Below are 17,816 nucleotides of genomic sequence, written 5' to 3'. Positions count from 1 at the left end.
TACGTGTTTTGTATTGAACCGTTTCGGTACGGGGCTTTCGGTTCGGCACGGGGGTGTACCGAACGAGTTTCTAAGCTAAAGCTAACTTTAGCTGCTAAAGCCTTAACAAGCTGCTTCGCTCCTCTGCGTCTGTCTCAGCACGCAGCATTGTCCCACCCACACAACCATCTGATTGGTACACACGCAGCATTGTCCCACCCACACAACCATCTGATTGGTACACACGCAGCATTGTCCCACCCACACAACCATCTGATTGGTACACACGAAGCATTATCAGCCAATCAGCAGTGTGTATTCAGAGCGCATGTAGTCAGCGCTTCAGCGTGGAGCAGATAGGTGTTTAGCAGGTGAGCATCAGGCAGCGGACTCTCCCCAAATGATAATAAACACCTCCCAGTCAACTACTAGTAACATCACTATGAGCCCGTTAACCTTCTAGAAATATAAACTACAGCTCAGCTCACTCGCAGTCCTGGCTTGAGGTGAAGGCTAATTACCTCTCATTCCAGCCACATCGACCCCTTCTGAGCGCCTATTTTCAGCTGCTGGGAATATTGTAAACAAGAAAAGAACCAAACATGTACACATGCTAACCTTTCTTCATTACAACTGTTAGACACTCACTGGAATGAGTAGAATTGGTTATTGTGTACTGTGTTGGACTGGATGTTTATTTTGCACATTTTAAAAGCAATACTTAATGTTTACAGTGCTCCAGAATATTTACATTGGCACTTTTTTGTATTGGATGTTTATCTTTATTTTTGCACATTTTAGCAAATAAGCAATACTTTCACTTTTGTTGAAATGTTTACACTGTTGTTACAGAATATTTCGTTTTGCACTTTTTTGTATTGGATGTTTATCTTTATTTTTGCACATTTTAAAGCAAAATAAGCAATACTTTTACTTTTGAAATGCTTATACTATTGCAGAATATTAAGATTTGCACTGGATGTTGACTTTTATATTTGCACATTAAAAAGCAAATAAGCTACTTTTAATTTTGTTAAATGTTTTAAATGTTTACATTGTTACAGAATATTTAGTCATGTTGTTGTCAATGTTGACTGAGTGGCCATACTTCTTTTTTTTTGTAAATAAAAGCCATGCCTTTTGAAAAAACGGGCCTACATTTATTTTTTCATCTTCATTTTGAATAAAAAAAATAATCGGTAAAAGGAAAAATAATCTATAGATTAATCGAAAAAAATAATCTATAGATTAACCGATTAATCGAAAAAATAATCTATAGATTAATCGATAGAAAAATAATCGTTAGCTGCAGCCTTAGTGCATACTATTAGAAATAAGTTTAAAAGAATAAAAACATGTAAGTGTGCCGTACGTATAAAAAACAACTAAAAGCTGCTTCGGACACAGACAATTTCTGTGTTGAAAAGAAAGGTTTAGAGTTTATTAGTATTTTTTAAGGATTCAACTGTCTGTGGGGGTTTGATCCAATCCAATCCACTTTATTTATATAGCACATTTAAAGAACAAAAATGTTTCCAAAGTGCCGCACAACAATATTAAAAAACAATATTAAAAACAATATTCAAATATTATCCTTAAATCCACCAATGACTGAATAAAAACAAAAACTAAATAAATATAAAAACAATATAAAAATAAATATGATTAAAAACTATTTTAAAGGGTAAAACCAATTAAAACAGTAAATAGAAATCAAAATTTATAAAACCAAACACAGAGGACCACACAACTCATGTAGTATTAAAAGCCAAAGAATAAAAGTGGGTCTTAAGACAAGACTTAAAACACTCCACTGTGGGAGCAGTTTGAACATGGAGGGGCAGAGTGTTCCAGAGCTTAGGGCTGACCACAGAGAAGGCCCTGTCTCCCCTGGATTTAAGTCTGGTCTTGGGCACCACGAGCTAGAGCTGGCTCTCGGACCTCAGAGCTTGATGTGGTCTGGGAGAATGTTCCAGACCACTGGTCCCCCATCGAGCAAAGCTTGGTTCTACTTCTGGGTGTAAAGAGGCAGTTCTATTTGTTGGACCGGAGGTGTCTGGAACTGGTTTGAGGGGTTAAAGGTTATTTCAGATAGGGTAGGACGTTGCCATGAATGCACTGGTGGGTAAGGAGGGAGATTTTATATTGGATTCCGTATTGTATGAGGAGCCAGTGAAGGTCTTTCAGGAATGGAGTAATATGATCAAATTTTCGCACTCTCATCAGGATCCTAGCTGCACTGTTTAGGACATATTGAAGCTTTTGAAGGAGAAGTGTGTTGCAGTAGTTCAGCCTGTAGGAGACAACGTTTATGTGCCTATGTAATTATATATAGTATTATAGTCGTATACATTTAATGGTAATTGGTCATATTCATATATTTATGTATGAAGGAAAGTAGGCCACCGTACTTACACTGCAACCATGGGTTAAATGGGTCGTTTTGAACGAGCAGTTTTTTTCTACAGGCTCTTTGAAGGGACCCAAAATTCGACAGGTTGCCCGTTTGAATAGTCGGGTAATGTCATTCTGGTCAAAAGTTACAACGTACTAAAACAAGTCCGAATGCCCATCACTGAAGCCTTCAACCAATCAGAGTCAAGTCCAACCTCCCCGAATTCCAACGATGGAATAAAAACTAGTGCGTCGTGAGTCGTGACCAAAAGTCTAACTGGTGTTTGCTGTAACGTCTAACAAAGACAAAATGGGACTCCTTTAGTACAAGCTCCAATTCACTTCTCGATAGTCATTTAGAAAGTCATGTATTCAAATGATAAATAATTAAAATAAAGAATACGAAATAAAACTAAGACAAACGCAATATATCGACATTTATAACGGTACTTATTTTTAATAACATCGACAATTAAACATATTTTTTTTACTTCTATCGACATTTATAACGGGACTTATTTTTAATAACATCAGCAATTAAACTTTTTTTTTTTACTTCTCCGGCGTTCTTTTGACTTTAAAATTGCGTCACATTTTCGCATGGCGGAATTTAAAATACGCGGACATAGTTTCCGCACGGGCACTGTAGTAGAGCGCACATTACAGCAGTATCGTCTGGGTGCCCAAGTTTTTCTTTTAGTTATTTTAATTGCTCACATGTTAAAATAGAGATTGTAATGTTGATGATAAATAAATGAATGATAAATGGGTTATACTTGTATAGCGCTTTTCTACATTCCAGGTACTCAAAGCGCTTTGACAGTATTTCCACATTCACCCATTCACACACACATTCACACACTGATGGTGGGAGCTGCCATGCAAGGCGCTAACCAGCAGCCATCAGGAGCAAGGGTGAAGTGTCTTGCCCAAGGACACAACGGATGTGACTAGGATGGTAGAAGGTGGGGATTGAACCCCAGTAACCAGCAACCCTCAGATTGCTGGCAGGCCACTCTACCAACTTCGCCACGCCACTATAAATGTTAGAATCTATGTGCTGATGTTGTTAGAAGGTCAAAGTTAAAAGTTTTGACGGTTTATTTCAAATCCTGCATCTTCATTTGCTGCTGCTCTCACCAGCACACTTGTGTTTCTTACACTGGTACTTATAAGAGAATCTTTCACCACACACACTGCAACTCAACACTTTCTCTCCTGTGTGTGTTATCATGTGTCTTTTCAAAGTGCTTCTCCGTACAAAAGCTTTACCACATTCTGAGCAGGAAAAAGGTTTTTCTCCAGTGTGTGTACTCATGTGTTTTTTGAAATGGTCCCTCCGAGTAAAATCTTGAATGATGTGCATTCATATACAGTATATATATATATTTGTATTTATTTTTTGTGTATATATATGTGCATATATATTATGTATGTATATACATACATACATAGTATACATATTTTATTTTTATTTTTGTAATGTATATATATATAAATGAATGTTATGGTAAGCAGAAACATTTTTGTTTATTCCAAATGTTACTTGATCGAACAAACTATGTCTCATCAACATTTTTATCCTTATAGATTCAATACTTTACACATTCTTATGAAGCTTACTGTATTTGATTAATTTTAGAGTTTGCTAAAATCAGAACAATTCACAATAAGAAAATTGACATAATCCGCTAAATCAGAGTAATTATAGACTGTGGAGCAAGGAGAGTGTGACTATGTTCCCTGTCATTTTTATTTGATTTGGATAAACAGCATACATGTAGTGCAAGATTTTACAAAGCAAAATAATTTAGGTGACAACATGGAGACGAACTATAGTTTAGTTTTTTCCAAATCAGAATAAAGGTTGCCCTCACTTGTGTTTCAGTCTCAGCACTTGCAGTTGCAGCCGGCACAGCAGGCGTGGCAGGTAAGCTTTTTCTTCACACCAGACAAGTGCAGAACTCATCATCTCAGGAGTTTAGTCATCAATTGTTACTGTTTTTGGCAATAATGAACATTATTATGGTTTTCCACACCACTGACTGGAATTATTGCGGTGTTCTCTCTTTTTTTGTCCAGGGGGCGTTGTGTTTTTTGCGCCTGTTGTTCTTGCGACCATTGGTTACACCGCCGTGGTGGTAGTGACAACAACAGGTACATCACTCAAGATGCGTCCACACTAACACATTTTTTTTCAACACCTTCTTTTAAAATACTTTTTGGCTCTTGTCCAGATGTAAACTTATGCTTTTGGACAAACTCCAACCAGAGTGGAGATTTTTTGTGTGTAGACAGATAAAACAGAGCTTTTTATCTTGTTTCTAGGGCTGGCAAACTTAGTGTGTTAACATATATGGATTTATTCCAAATAATTATTCCATTAATCATGTGTATATACACAGATTAATCACACAATTTTTTTGAGCACACGTTCCTTTACCTTAACTGCGGATGGTTCCCTGAAAGGTGCGGGTTGACATACGATCAGTGATCAGGTCAAAGCATACCGTACATAAAATTGTATTTCTGTCCAAATAATGAAGTCGTTTTTAAAGTTAATTTGATATATACAAGCTTGTAATAACCTGTAATTAATCAGGATTCATTCAAAAATGTGTTGAATCAGATTTGAAAAATAATCATTTGAAATGTGCTGCGTCAAACACTAAATACATCCAAACATTTAATGAAGCCAAATACAAATAACGCAACAAGAGAATTATCCCACAAATTTCTTGTAAAGGAAATTATGTACAGCAAATATGGGCATCTACGTTTGTACATCAATAATATGATTTGCCCGAAAATATTATATGATCGGGATGCTGAAAAATATCTATTCACATCCTAATCGTGTTTACAAGAATGTATCATTTATAAAATATGCTTTTAAGACCATACATGTACTTACTGGCTGCATATATACGTCATACATCAACAGCCCAGCCAAGAAAAGGCTTTCGTAACCTTTAACCTAGGGCTGGGCAATAAGGCAAAACAATTATCAGGATTAATTTTTTCTCATCATCCGATCTCGCATACCTGGCTTTTAGGGGCCACGGTTTTGCTTCTTTTTTGGTATGTATAGAGAACAACTTTTTTTCCTCTTAAAGTTATTTAGTTTTTTGCTTCCAATCACAAACATTCTGCAGTAAACAAAGCGTCAGTGGTGTACTGAATACTATAAGACTTGTCTTTCAATCAATCAATCAATGTTTATTTATATAGCCCTAAATCACAAGTGTCTCAAGCCACAACGACATCCTCGGTACAGAGCTCACATACGGGCAAGGAAAACTCACCCCAGTGGGACGTCAATGTGAATGACTATGAGAAACCTTGGAGAGGACCGCATATGTGGGTAACCCCCCAACTCTAGGGGAGACCGAAAGCAATGGATGTCGAGTGGGTCTGACATAATATTGTGAAAGTCCAACACATCAGCGAAAGTCCAGTCCATAGTGGGGCCAGCAGGAACCATCCCGAGCGGAGACGGGTCAGCAGCGTAGAGATGTCCCCATCCGATGGACAGGCTAGCGGAGCAGAGTAGAAAAGAAAAGAAAAGAAACGGCAGATCAACTGGTCTAAAAAGGGAGTCTATTTAAAGGCTAGAGTATACAAATGAGTTTTAAGATGAGACTTAAATGCTTCTACTGAGGTAGCATCTCTAACTTTTACCGGGAGGGCATTCCATAGTATTGGAGCCCGAATAGAAAACGCTCTATAGCCCGCAGACTTTTTTTGGGCTCTGGGAATCACTAATAAGCCGGAGTTCTTTGAACGCAGATTTCTTGCCGGGACATATGGTACAATACAATCGGCAAGATAGGCAGGAGCTTGACCGTGTAGTATTTTATACGTAAGTAGTAAAACCTTAAAGTCGCATCTTAGGTGCACAGGAAGCCAGTGCAGGTGAGCCAGTATAGGCGTAATATGATCAAACTTTCTTGTTTTTGTCAAAAGTCTAGCAGCCGCATTTTGTACCATCTGTAATCTTTTAATGCTAGACATAGGGAGGCCCGAAAATAAAACGTTACAGTAATCGAGATGAGATGTAACGAACGCATGGATAATGATCTCAGCATCGCTTGTGGACAAAATGGAACGAATTTTAGCGATATTACGGAGATGAAAGAAGGCCGTTTTAGTAACACTCTTAATGTGTTACTCAAACGAGAGAGTTGGGTCGAAGATAATACCCAGATTCTTTACCGAGTCGCCTTGTTTAATTGTTTGGTTGTCAAATGTTAAGGTGGTATTATTAAATAGATGTCGGTGTTGAGCAGGACCGATAATCAGCATTTCCGTTTTCTTAGCGTTGAGTTGCAAAAAGTTAGCGGACATCCATTGTTTAATTTCATTAAGACACGCCTCCAGCTGACTACAATCCGGCGTGTTGGTCAGCTTTAGGGGCATGTAGAGTTGAGTGTCATCGGCATAACAGTGAAAGCTAACACCGTATTTGCGTATGATGTCACCTAGCGGCAGCATGTAAATACTAAAGAGTGCAGGGCCAAGAACCGAACCCTGGGGAACTCCGCACGTTACCTTAACATAGTCCGAGGTCACATTGTTATGGGAGACACACTGCATCCTGTCAGTAAGATAAGAGTTAAACCAAGACAAGGCTGAGTCTGTCATCCCAATACGCGTTTTGATACGCTCTAATAAAATATTATGATCAACAGTATTGAAAGTGGCGCTAAGATCAAGAAGCAGCAACATAGATGAAGCATCAGAATCCATCGTTAGCAATAGATCATTAGTCATTTTTGCGAGGGCTGTCTCCGTAGAGTGATTTGCCCTGAAACCGGATTGAAAAGGTTCACAGAGATTGTTAGACGCTAAGTGTTCATTTAGCTGCTGTGCGACAATTTTTTTGAGGATTTTCGAGATAAACGGAAGGTGGGACACCGACCGGTAGTTTACCAAGAGATCAGGATCGAGGTTAGGTCTTTTGAGTAGAGGATGAATAACCGCTTTTTTGAATGCTAGGGGAACAGTGCCAGAGGAAAGTGATAAGTTTATAATATTTAACACTGATGGACCTAATAATACAAAAAGCTCCTTGATAAGTTTCCCAGGAATTGGGTCAAGTAAACATGTTGTTTGTTTTGTCCCATTTACACATTTTGACAATTCCTCCAATGTTATTTCATCAAAGAGAGAGAAACTATTTTGGAGGGCGGTATCCGTCGTATATACAGTCGTATTTGTGTTAATAGAACCCAGTTGTAGCTGAGATGCATTGTCTTTAATCTCTTTTCTAATGACTTCAATTTTCTTATTAAAGAAATTCATAAAGTCATCTGCTGAGTGGGTGGAGCTACTGGGAGGAGTCCCTTGTTGGGTTAGCGATGCTACTGTACTAAACAAAAATTTAAGATCATTTTTGTTGAGGTGGATGAGATTTGAGTAATATTTAGCTTTAGCTGAGGTAAGCATGCGTTTATAAGTTATTAAACTATCACACCATGCTTGATGGAAAACCTCAAGTTTAGTCGCACGCCATTTGCGTTCCAGCTTTCTACATGATAATTTCTGGGCTTTAGTTTCTTCTGTAAACCATGGGGTACGCCTTTTAGGGGCCCTTTTTAGCTTTAGCGGTGCTAAACTATCAATGGTGTCGCGCAGGGCGTCGTTAAAGTTGTTAGTGAGGTTATCAATAGAGCCCACATAATTTGGGAATGGTGCCATTACCGAAGGCAGTAGGTCAGTAAGAGTCGTCGTTGTGGCAGCATTAATGTTGCGGCTGCTATAGTAGTTATTATTATTATTATTAGTTTGTTGACAATGAGTCAGAACTTCGAATTTTATAAGGTAATGATCGGACATTACTTTAGTGTACGGGAGTATCGTAACTTTAGAGGTGGTGACACCCCTGACAAGCACTAGATCTATCGTATTACCGTTGCGATGCGTGGGTTCATTTATTATTTGTGTAAGACCACAGCTATCAATTATAGTCTGGAGCGCCACGCATGGAGGGTCCGATGGGGTATTCATATGGATATTAAAGTCCCCCATTATGATTATATTGTCGGCGTGCGTCACTAGATCAGCAACAAACTCTGAGAATTCACTGATGAAGTCCGAATAGGGCCCAGGGGGGCGGTAGATAACAGCCAGGTGGAGAGGCAGCGGTGTGACAAACCTCAAAGTGAGCACCTCAAACGAGTTATATTTATTATTTAGGTTAGGTGTAAAATTATAGTTTTCATGGTATATTAGTGCGACACCCCCTCCCCTTTTAAGAGGTCTGGCAACATGTGTATTGGTATAGTTAGGAGGAGATGCCTCATTTAGCGCAAAAAAATCGTCTGGTTTGAGCCAGGTCTCGGCGAGACCAACGACGTCAAGTTTGTTGTCTCTAATGACCTCATTCATTCATTAACTAATAACGTTTTGGAAGATAATGATCTTATGTTTAAAAAGCCCATATTAAAGGTAGTGGGCTGTTTTGAGGATTGTTTGTTGAAATTATCCGAAGTAGCAATATTAATAATGTTGCGTTTATTATGCGTAGTGCACTTTAAATAGTTTCGACCATATCTAGGAATTGATACGACGGGAATTGTCCGATTGTTTGCTAGATGTTGCGATAAACTGAACGCATCATAGTTAGCCACCTCAGTAGATTGCAAGTCTGCCTCTGACACGGTCACAAAAGAAGAAACATTATGTGAGTTGTGTTTTATTCTAAGAGAATTGCTATGTGTGCAGGGATTATCCAGCCTGGTGCCGGCTAGTTCTAGTTTAAAAGACTTCTTACCCGGACTAGCGCTTCTTTGGTTAGCTTTTCCCTTTGTTGTTAGCCCCGCTCGGCATCCCCTCTTCTGCTTCCGCTCACACAGCTTACGTCGTCTCCATTGGCGGTCACCGCTAGCACTTGACTCCGCTGCTACAAAGGCCGCTCGATGTAGCCACGAAGTATTCCCATGCTAGCGAGGAGGTCCACCGTACATGCATCTTTCAGTCTATAACGACCCGATCCATCCACATCCAGAATTGTCTGTCGGTCGTATGTGATCACAGAGTGTTCACGCTTTGAGCCAGCCATGTAATTGACAGAAATGACGGGTGTTTTATGCCAAATCGATCTACACTCCCAAGAGCGTCACCGAGCTGCTGCATAGCAATGCGCCGCCATCTTGTCTTTCAAGTTAACATTTACTAAACAACACTTTCAAATGGTAAATTATTATTACACTAGTGCTTCTTACCAGTGCTTTGGCAAATGGCAAGCTGTGACTCAGATTGTGGAGTTTTTTTTAAACCCAACTGCAGTAGCTTATTTCTAATAAAAGTACATTAAAGGGGACTTTGAATTTGAGGTAATGTAAAATAATGTGTACCAACACATACAACAAGTTTAATGATTATTTCAGGAACAAAATGTTTTGTTTTTTTAATCAACAAACTCAAAGAGGATTTGAACAAAGTGACTGCAGAGTTTTTTAGTACATGTTATATCAGAGGAGTTGAATTGTTAGACACCCAATAAGTCTGATTAAAAATATCTAGATATTAAAATGCTTTTATCTGATTAACTTAGTGGGTGTGTTTATCCAACCAGTCGGGACCAATAGAGTATAGTTCAGTCTTCCCTGTGGTGTTCCACAGGGAAGTTGCCTGGGACCATTTTTTTCCATAACTTGAGTTGATTTATTTTGGAAAACCTTGTTACATTGTTTAATGCATCCAGCGGGGCTTGTTAATTCCACGACTGTATATATCGGTATCGGTTGATATCGGAATCTGTAATTAAGAGTTGGACAATATCGGAATATTGGATATCGGCAAAAAAGCCATTATCGGACATCTCTAATTTGTATTTGTTTCTGTATTGTGTAGTTATAATGATATGCTTTTACTTGTAATTGTATTGAGTTTGTGGACCCCAGGAAGACTGGTGGGTTGTTGTGGCAACCAGCTAATGGGGATCCTACTCTCTGACCGTAGTCCTTATCCTAAGAAGATGTCAGACCAGCATTCCGCATCCAGAGTAACCTACTGTAACACAATAGCTCTTGGATCCATACAAATATCGACTGTAACGATATCAAGTGTAGTATTAGCAAAATGGTCGATGCTATAATTATTAGATTGATGGTTTTTATTATCAGAAAATTGTTTGTCATTTTTTGTTATTGGTTATGTCGTAGAATTTCTGACCTTTTGACCTATATTTCTTGTCTTTTAAGAATGTCCGCTCATTTTCAATTCTCTTGTATTTTGTGCCATTGAATGGACCAGTGGTGGGACAAAAGTGAATATTAAGTCGTGCCAACCTGTCTACAGAATGTGTTGACTGTCTAAAGGATTCGAGTTGTTATGGAACAGATAGGAAAAACAACAAGACATTGACGCATTTAGATAACAAACAATGACGCACAAGAGACAGATAGGAAAAACAACAAGACATTGACGCATTTAGATAACAAACAATGACGCACAAAAGACATAAAAAATGGCAGAAGACCGGAACTCGACAGTGATTTTGGCTTGTGTGTGTCTTGTTTGCTCCGGAGTAACTTGTGGTCTGTCTACACGGCCAACTTAATTCAACCTGCACTTCTGATAATGGGTAAATACATTTGTTGTACTAAACTACTTTTGTTGCCTGTTTAAGCTTCGGACAATCCACTACAGTTACAAACAGGAAATAACTGCCAATAGTATTTTTTTTTTTTGCTTTTGTTTAAATGTTTTGCACTATTGACTTTTTTATAAATGTTTTATATAATAGAAGGGGGAAAAAGAAACAATTTTAATTGATATTGTCACTCCATAAAGGTTGGCCAACACCAATGACAAGTATGACATATCTCATTTCAGGTACAGCTGGTGCAGGTGCTGCGGCTTCTGCCCCTGTCGCAGGCTTGGTGATGGCGCTCTTCTGAATCCTTGGACACCACTAAAAATATGTCGGCCATTTAATTTATTAGGCCACAGTTCATTACAATTTAAAACGGATGAGTTCATCTTACAATAGTGTGAATGGAAATGTTGCAGATGGTTTTGTTGCGGTGCAAGTTTGAAGACAATAAAACTGAAATGTTACTCTTGTGTGTGTTCTATTTTGTAGCACATTGACAAAAGACTATAATTGCATATTCACATAAGAAGTTTTGGTTGGAACTAAAAGTGGTCTTGATCAAGGCTCCCGTGGGTTAAGTGTTAGAAGCAAAAAAACACAAGTTTCCGCTACTGTAACTTTAATAAAGAAAGTAAAAATGGCCTCACTCTCTACACATATAAGAGAGCCTATTATCAAAATGGTGGACAACACTTTGTATGCCTTGAAAAAAAACTATATTAATCATCTATATTATTATGACTATTTTCTGCTCAAATAGACCAGCTACATAGTTGCATATTGAAAAATAAATGTTTCAATGCATTATATTTGAATAATGTCCATGTTGGATTTCTAACAAAGACATGTTTTTTTTTTTTATTAAATCAACATAAAAAACACAAGATACACTTACAACCAGTGCACCAACCCAAAAAACCTCCCTCCCCCATCCACACTCATTCACACAAAAGGGGCTGTCTCTTTCCGTTATTAAACTTCTGGTACCTACAATATGGAACAATACAGTCTGCAAGGGATACAGTCCTTAAAGCACACATGATTGTGTGTGCTGCTGGTCCACTAACATTTTCATTAATTACTATTTTTTATGTAGCTGTTTTTATATTGTTTTACTTTCTTTTTTATTCAAGAAAAAGTTTTATCTTATTTTTTTTATTTTTTTAAAAGGATCTTATCTTCACTAGACCAGGGGCCGTACTTATCAAGCTTCTTAGAGTGCCATTTTACACTTAAGTCCTGAGAATTTGCGAAATTTAGTCCTACTCTCAAACTTAAGAATAAAAGCTTTTTATCAACGTTCTTAAGTCTAAGAATCACTCCTACTCTCCACGATATTTAAGAGACCTTCAGAGGTGTCTTAAGTGGTTAGGAGTTGCCAGCAGGGGATGGCACTGAGGTGAGAGAGACGTGCGCGAACGTTCAGGGAACGGAACAATGTTTTGTTTTGTTTTTGATGACGAGCAGCTGATCAAACGGTATCGTTTAGACAGAGCGGATATTATTTTTGTCACAGATTTAATACTTTTCGATTCCTTGTTGATTTCTGCATGTGGCTGCAGTGGGCTAGTATATATAGAGCCACCCACACCAGTTTCAAATTAGTTGCCTAATTAATGAATTGGAAAGAAAATGTTATGACAGTAGCGTATGTGTGTGGCCGTGAGGTGAGTGACGTCAGTGAGTGTGTGGGCGATAGAAGAGAGGGAGCGGTAGCGTGAGTGCCGGCGGGGACTAGTTTGTTTTGTATTATTTTGTAGTTTATTGTCAAAATATACACTCCCATTGTCCACTTAAATATTTCCAAGATATTTCTTTATTCTTAGACAACGGATTCCCTTCCGTGATTGGTCATTTCTATGGACACAGAAATGACGTCACCTAAAATTCCGTTTACGGCACATAGTAATGTCGTAATTCAGCTCTGAGTGTGACACTTAAGATTCAGTCCTACACTTCGCTGAAAGTGTGAATAAGACGCTTGATAACTAACTTTTAAGTGCAGCTTTCAGCGAAGAATTTATTTACTCTTAAGTCAACTCTTAGCAGACTTCTTAGGAGTAATTCTAAGCTTGATAAGTACGGCCCCAGGTTGTCAATGAATTCAGATTACTCAAAAGGGTTCTTAAAACCAGGTACAGTCCAGATTATGTCCAGGTCGGGCTCAGCAACACACACCTTCACCTATGTACACTGAAAACCAGGGAACACAATTGCATACAATCTACAAACAAAATTACATTTTCAAAATAAGCACCCATGTACAGTCCAGATCACGTCCAAGTCAGACTCAGCAACACACAACTTCATTTATGTACACTCAAATTAAGGAACACAACAACAGATTGCATATAAATCATCTATAAAAAAAATTACATTTTCAAAATAAGCCTTTGAGGACTTCCCATCTTTTTTAATGTTTTTTGGCGTCATTATCGTTTTCAACCATATAACTTTCTAAAGTTAAAAAATACTGAATAAATGTTTTAAAGAAAGAAATACTAAGTGAATATCTGTTTTTGGCCTTAAAAATAAACCTTTTACCGAGTACTATAATTAAAATGACTAAATCATGACTGTCAATGAACTCTCCTAAAATAACAGAAACCACATCAAGCTTAAACAAACCAATCTTTAAACACATTTTTTCAACTTCCACCCAAAACGAAGACACAATATGACAATACCAAAACAAATGCAGGGTGGATTCAGACTCCTGACAACAAAATCGGCAAGCATGACTCTGTCAAATTGTTCTTGTATATAGTGGGGACAGGAGACAATAGTGTGTAACTCATTCAGTGGTCTTTATTGCAACTGATGGCCCGGACGTAAACACAACACACACTTCCTGCTAGCTGCTGGGACATACCATTCTGTTAGGGGTGCAACCCTTACTCGCCTATAACATCTCCCCTTTCTTAGATGAACCTTTCTAAGAACATAAACAACCCGAATATGTATCCCATATTAACACATTACTAAAATAAAACACATTACAGATTCCGTCCCCCTATTTTTTTTTTTTTTTTTTTTTTTTTTTTTTTTCAAACGTGTGTCAACACAACAATAGTCCAGCCTCAGGCCCAAACCCCAGTCCATAATATCTATAAGTCCAACCTGACCGGCACTCTCACCAGCCTGCCACTGGCCGTCCTCTGCTCCGTCACGGGCGTGGCGTTGCCCGCGGGCTGGTGCACACCACTCCGCCTGAGCGGCCTGGCCCCCTGCCCGTTTGTGTCACTGTCCTCCATATTGCCCGTCGTGCTGTCAGACGGATCGCTGTGTTGCTCCTCAGGCGGGCCGCTGCGCTGCATGCTTTGTTGCTCAGGGTGGCGTCCGATCGCCTCCCCCTCAGCTGGCCGCAGATCCACCCGATTCCGTCGATAGAACGTCCCCTCGACATCCACCAGGTATGATCTGGGGCCCGCCTGTTGCAGGCACACGCCCCTCCTCCACCTGCCCGTCCTGTCGCCAGGTAGTGGCTTCATCCTGATGTCTTGGCCGATACACAGCTCGGGCAAGTCTCTGGCCGACCTGTCATACCAGAACTTGGCTGTCTGGTGTTTCGCCCGCAGCTTCTCCGGGACCCCAGTGACTACGCTCGGCTCCAAGAGCGTGTCGGCGACCGGGAGCGGAGTTTTCAGCCTCCGAGACATCAGTCTTTGTGCTGGGCTGCTGAGCATGCCCTCCGTGGGCGTGTTTCTCCACTGTAAGATGGCTATCCATGGGTCATTGCCTGCGCTGGCTGCTTTCTTGCACAGATTCTTCACTATCTTTACTGCCGACTCAGCCTTTCCATTAGACTTTGGGTGCCTGGGTGAAGACATTACATGGCTAAAGTCCCATTCTTTTGCAAACCTCCTGAATGTCCCGCAGTCAAACTGAGAACCACAGTCTGTAATGACCCGGTCAGGCTGTCCGTGTCGTGCGAATTGGGCCTTGCACCTCAGGACTGTGGTCTCTGCTGACAAGTCTGGGAGCAGCTCTATCTCCCAGAAGTCTGAGTAATGGTCAACGATGATCAGAAAATCCTTGCCTGCTTGCCTGAATAGATCCATGCTGAGAATCTGCCATGGCCGCGTCGGGAGTGCATGTGACATCATTGTTTCTCGCTGTTGGTCATGTGAATATTCGTTACATGCTGAACACTGACTCACATAGTCCTTGACTTCACCTTGCATGTTCGGCCAGTACAGCGTGTCTCTGGCCTGTCTGTAACAGGCATCTCCTCCTACGTGGCTGGCGTGGATGCGTTTCAGCATCTCCGCGCGTAACGACTTTGGAATTATGACCCGCTGGCTTTTGAAGAGCACTCCATCTTGTGCGCTGATCTCGTCACGAATTGACCAGTACTCCCTGATCGCCAGAGGAGTATCCTCACGGAGATCTGGCCATCCCCTGAGCACTGCTGCCTTTAGCATCTGGAGGTTTTCATCCATCTCCGTGTGTTGTCTTATCTGCGCCAGGCGCTGTCTGGTGACATTCAGATAATCAGCCTGATTTATCTGTTCAGTGTCCTCCTGCGCCCTCTGCAGGCTACAAACTGCGTGTTTTGTGTAGCTCGTGTCCGTCCTCTGTAGTGGAGCCGTGGCTCTGCTCAACGTGTCACTGATGTGCATGTCTGGGCCCGGCTTGTACACTACCTTGAGGGTGTAGTTCTGAAGTGTGAGCAGCATGCTTTGGAGCCTCTTGGGTGCCGTGAGGAGAGGCTTGTTGAAAATCGAGATGAGTGGCTTGTGGTCCGTTTCTGCTGTGATCTCTCCACGCCCATACAGGTAATAGTGGAATCGCTGGCACGCAAACACGATGCTCAGACACTCCTTTTCGATTTGTGCATAGTTCTGTTCTGTCTGAGTTAGCGCCCGTGATGCAAACCCGACTGGCTGGCCCTCCTGCATCAGACAGCATCCAAGCCCCTTCTGGCTCGCATCACTCTGGATGGTGACTGGCTTGGTCACGTCGTAGTATCTCAGGAGCGGGGCTGCCGTGACCAGCCGCTTGACCTCCTTGACTGCAGCCTCGTGTTTAGGCAGCCAATGCCACGGGACGTCTTTGTCCAGCAGCCTCCGCAGTGGCTCACAGATGTCGGAGAGTCGTGGCATGAACTTTGCGAGATAGGTGACAAACCCTATGAACCGCTGGACTGCTTTGGCGTCGGTGGGGTGTGGCATGTCCTGGACTGCCCTGATCTTTTCTGGGTCTGCCTTGAGCCCCTCTGCTGACAGAATATGCCCATGAAACTTGACCTCTCTAAGCCTGAACTGCAGCTTCTTTAGACTCAATCTTAGCTTAACTTCTCTGCACCTCTCCATGAGCGCTATCAGTTTTGTGTCATGGTCCTGTATGGCCTCCTCATCTGTCTCCCCACACCCTACCACCAGTATGTCATCTGCGATTGGCTCTACACCAGCAAGCCCTGCCAGCAGCTCATGCTGCTTCCGCTGGTATACCTCTGGCGCTACTGACACACCAAACGGTAGCTTTAACCAGCGCTTCCTGCCCCACGGTGTCCAGAACGTAGTCATGTAACTACTGTCCTCATCTAGCCTACACTGTAAAAAGGCATCACGTGCGTCTACAAGGGTGAATATGCGCGCTTTAGGCAGCTTGTATAGCACATCCTCTAAGGTCGGCATTAGGTAATGTGACCTCTTCAGAGCTTGATTTAGAAACTTGGGGTCTATGCAGATCCTCACCTTGTCTGGCTGTCTGACTATCACCATGTTGCTAATCCACTCACTTGGCTCTGACACTGAGGCTAGGTGCCCATCTCGCTCATATTTATCTAGCTGAGCCTTGACTGCCTCTCTGAGTGCCACTGGCACATTGCGTGGGGGAGCCTGCACCGGGGCTATATCTTTGTCTAGCTCAAAATGAACCTCCCCTGTGACGGATTCGACTGGACTGTTAAAAACATCATCATATGTCATAACAAGGTGCTGCCTAGTTAGTGGCTCTGACCTGCTCTGCCCCACCATAAGCAGCTCCTGAGGGATGGTGAAGCGCATTAGGCCTAGCCGCTCACTGGTTTCGCCCGACAGCAGGGGTCTCTGCTTGCTTCTCACTATCTCAAACTCAAGCTTGTGTGTTTTGCCCCTCACTACACACTCTGTCCTGAATATCCCTATGGATTGCATCGTTTCGCCTGAATACAGTACCAATCTGGTCTGGCTCGGCCCTAACTCCACACCAGGCGCCAGTCTTCTCTTGTCTTGTATACTCATCACATTACAGGTCGCCCCTGAATCTAGCTGGCACCTCTGAGACCCACCATTCACTCTTATGTTAGCAAACCATTTCCTCCCACCGCCCTGGACTGCACCTATGCTCTCTGTTGTGTAGATGTGGGCCTCTGTGCTGTCCCTGACCATATCCTCCTGGACCTCAGCCTCTGCTATGTTCAATTGTCGGGCTTGTCTCCCCTTCAGGCACACCTTAGCGAAATGATTTGCTGTTCCGCAATTGCGGCAGTTCTTCCCATATGCTGGGCAAAGTTCACGTCCGCGCTTGTGCATGTTGCCACAATATCTACATGCAGCACCCTCACTCTGTGCCTGATTCTGAAACTTGCTAAAGTGTTCCTGCTTAGATGTTGGTCGCGGCCGCCGGCCATCTGTCGCATGCACTGCCTCCAGCGGCCTGTCCTGTGCCATCGTCTTCAACCTGATATCCGTCATTTCAGCAGCTCTGCATATTTCGATGGCTGATGTCAGCGTGAGATCCTTCTCTCTGAGCATGCGACGCCGCACACCCTCATCACTGACACCCAACACCACTCTGTCTCTTATAAGTTCCTCTCCGAGTTGGCCATACTCACAGGAAGCAGCTTTTTCCCTCA

The sequence above is a fragment of the Entelurus aequoreus genome, linkage group LG03, assembly GCF_033978785.1.
Source record: "Entelurus aequoreus isolate RoL-2023_Sb linkage group LG03, RoL_Eaeq_v1.1, whole genome shotgun sequence".
NCBI lineage: Eukaryota > Metazoa > Chordata > Actinopteri > Syngnathiformes > Syngnathidae > Entelurus > Entelurus aequoreus.
Note: the sequence above shows the minus strand (reverse complement) of the source record.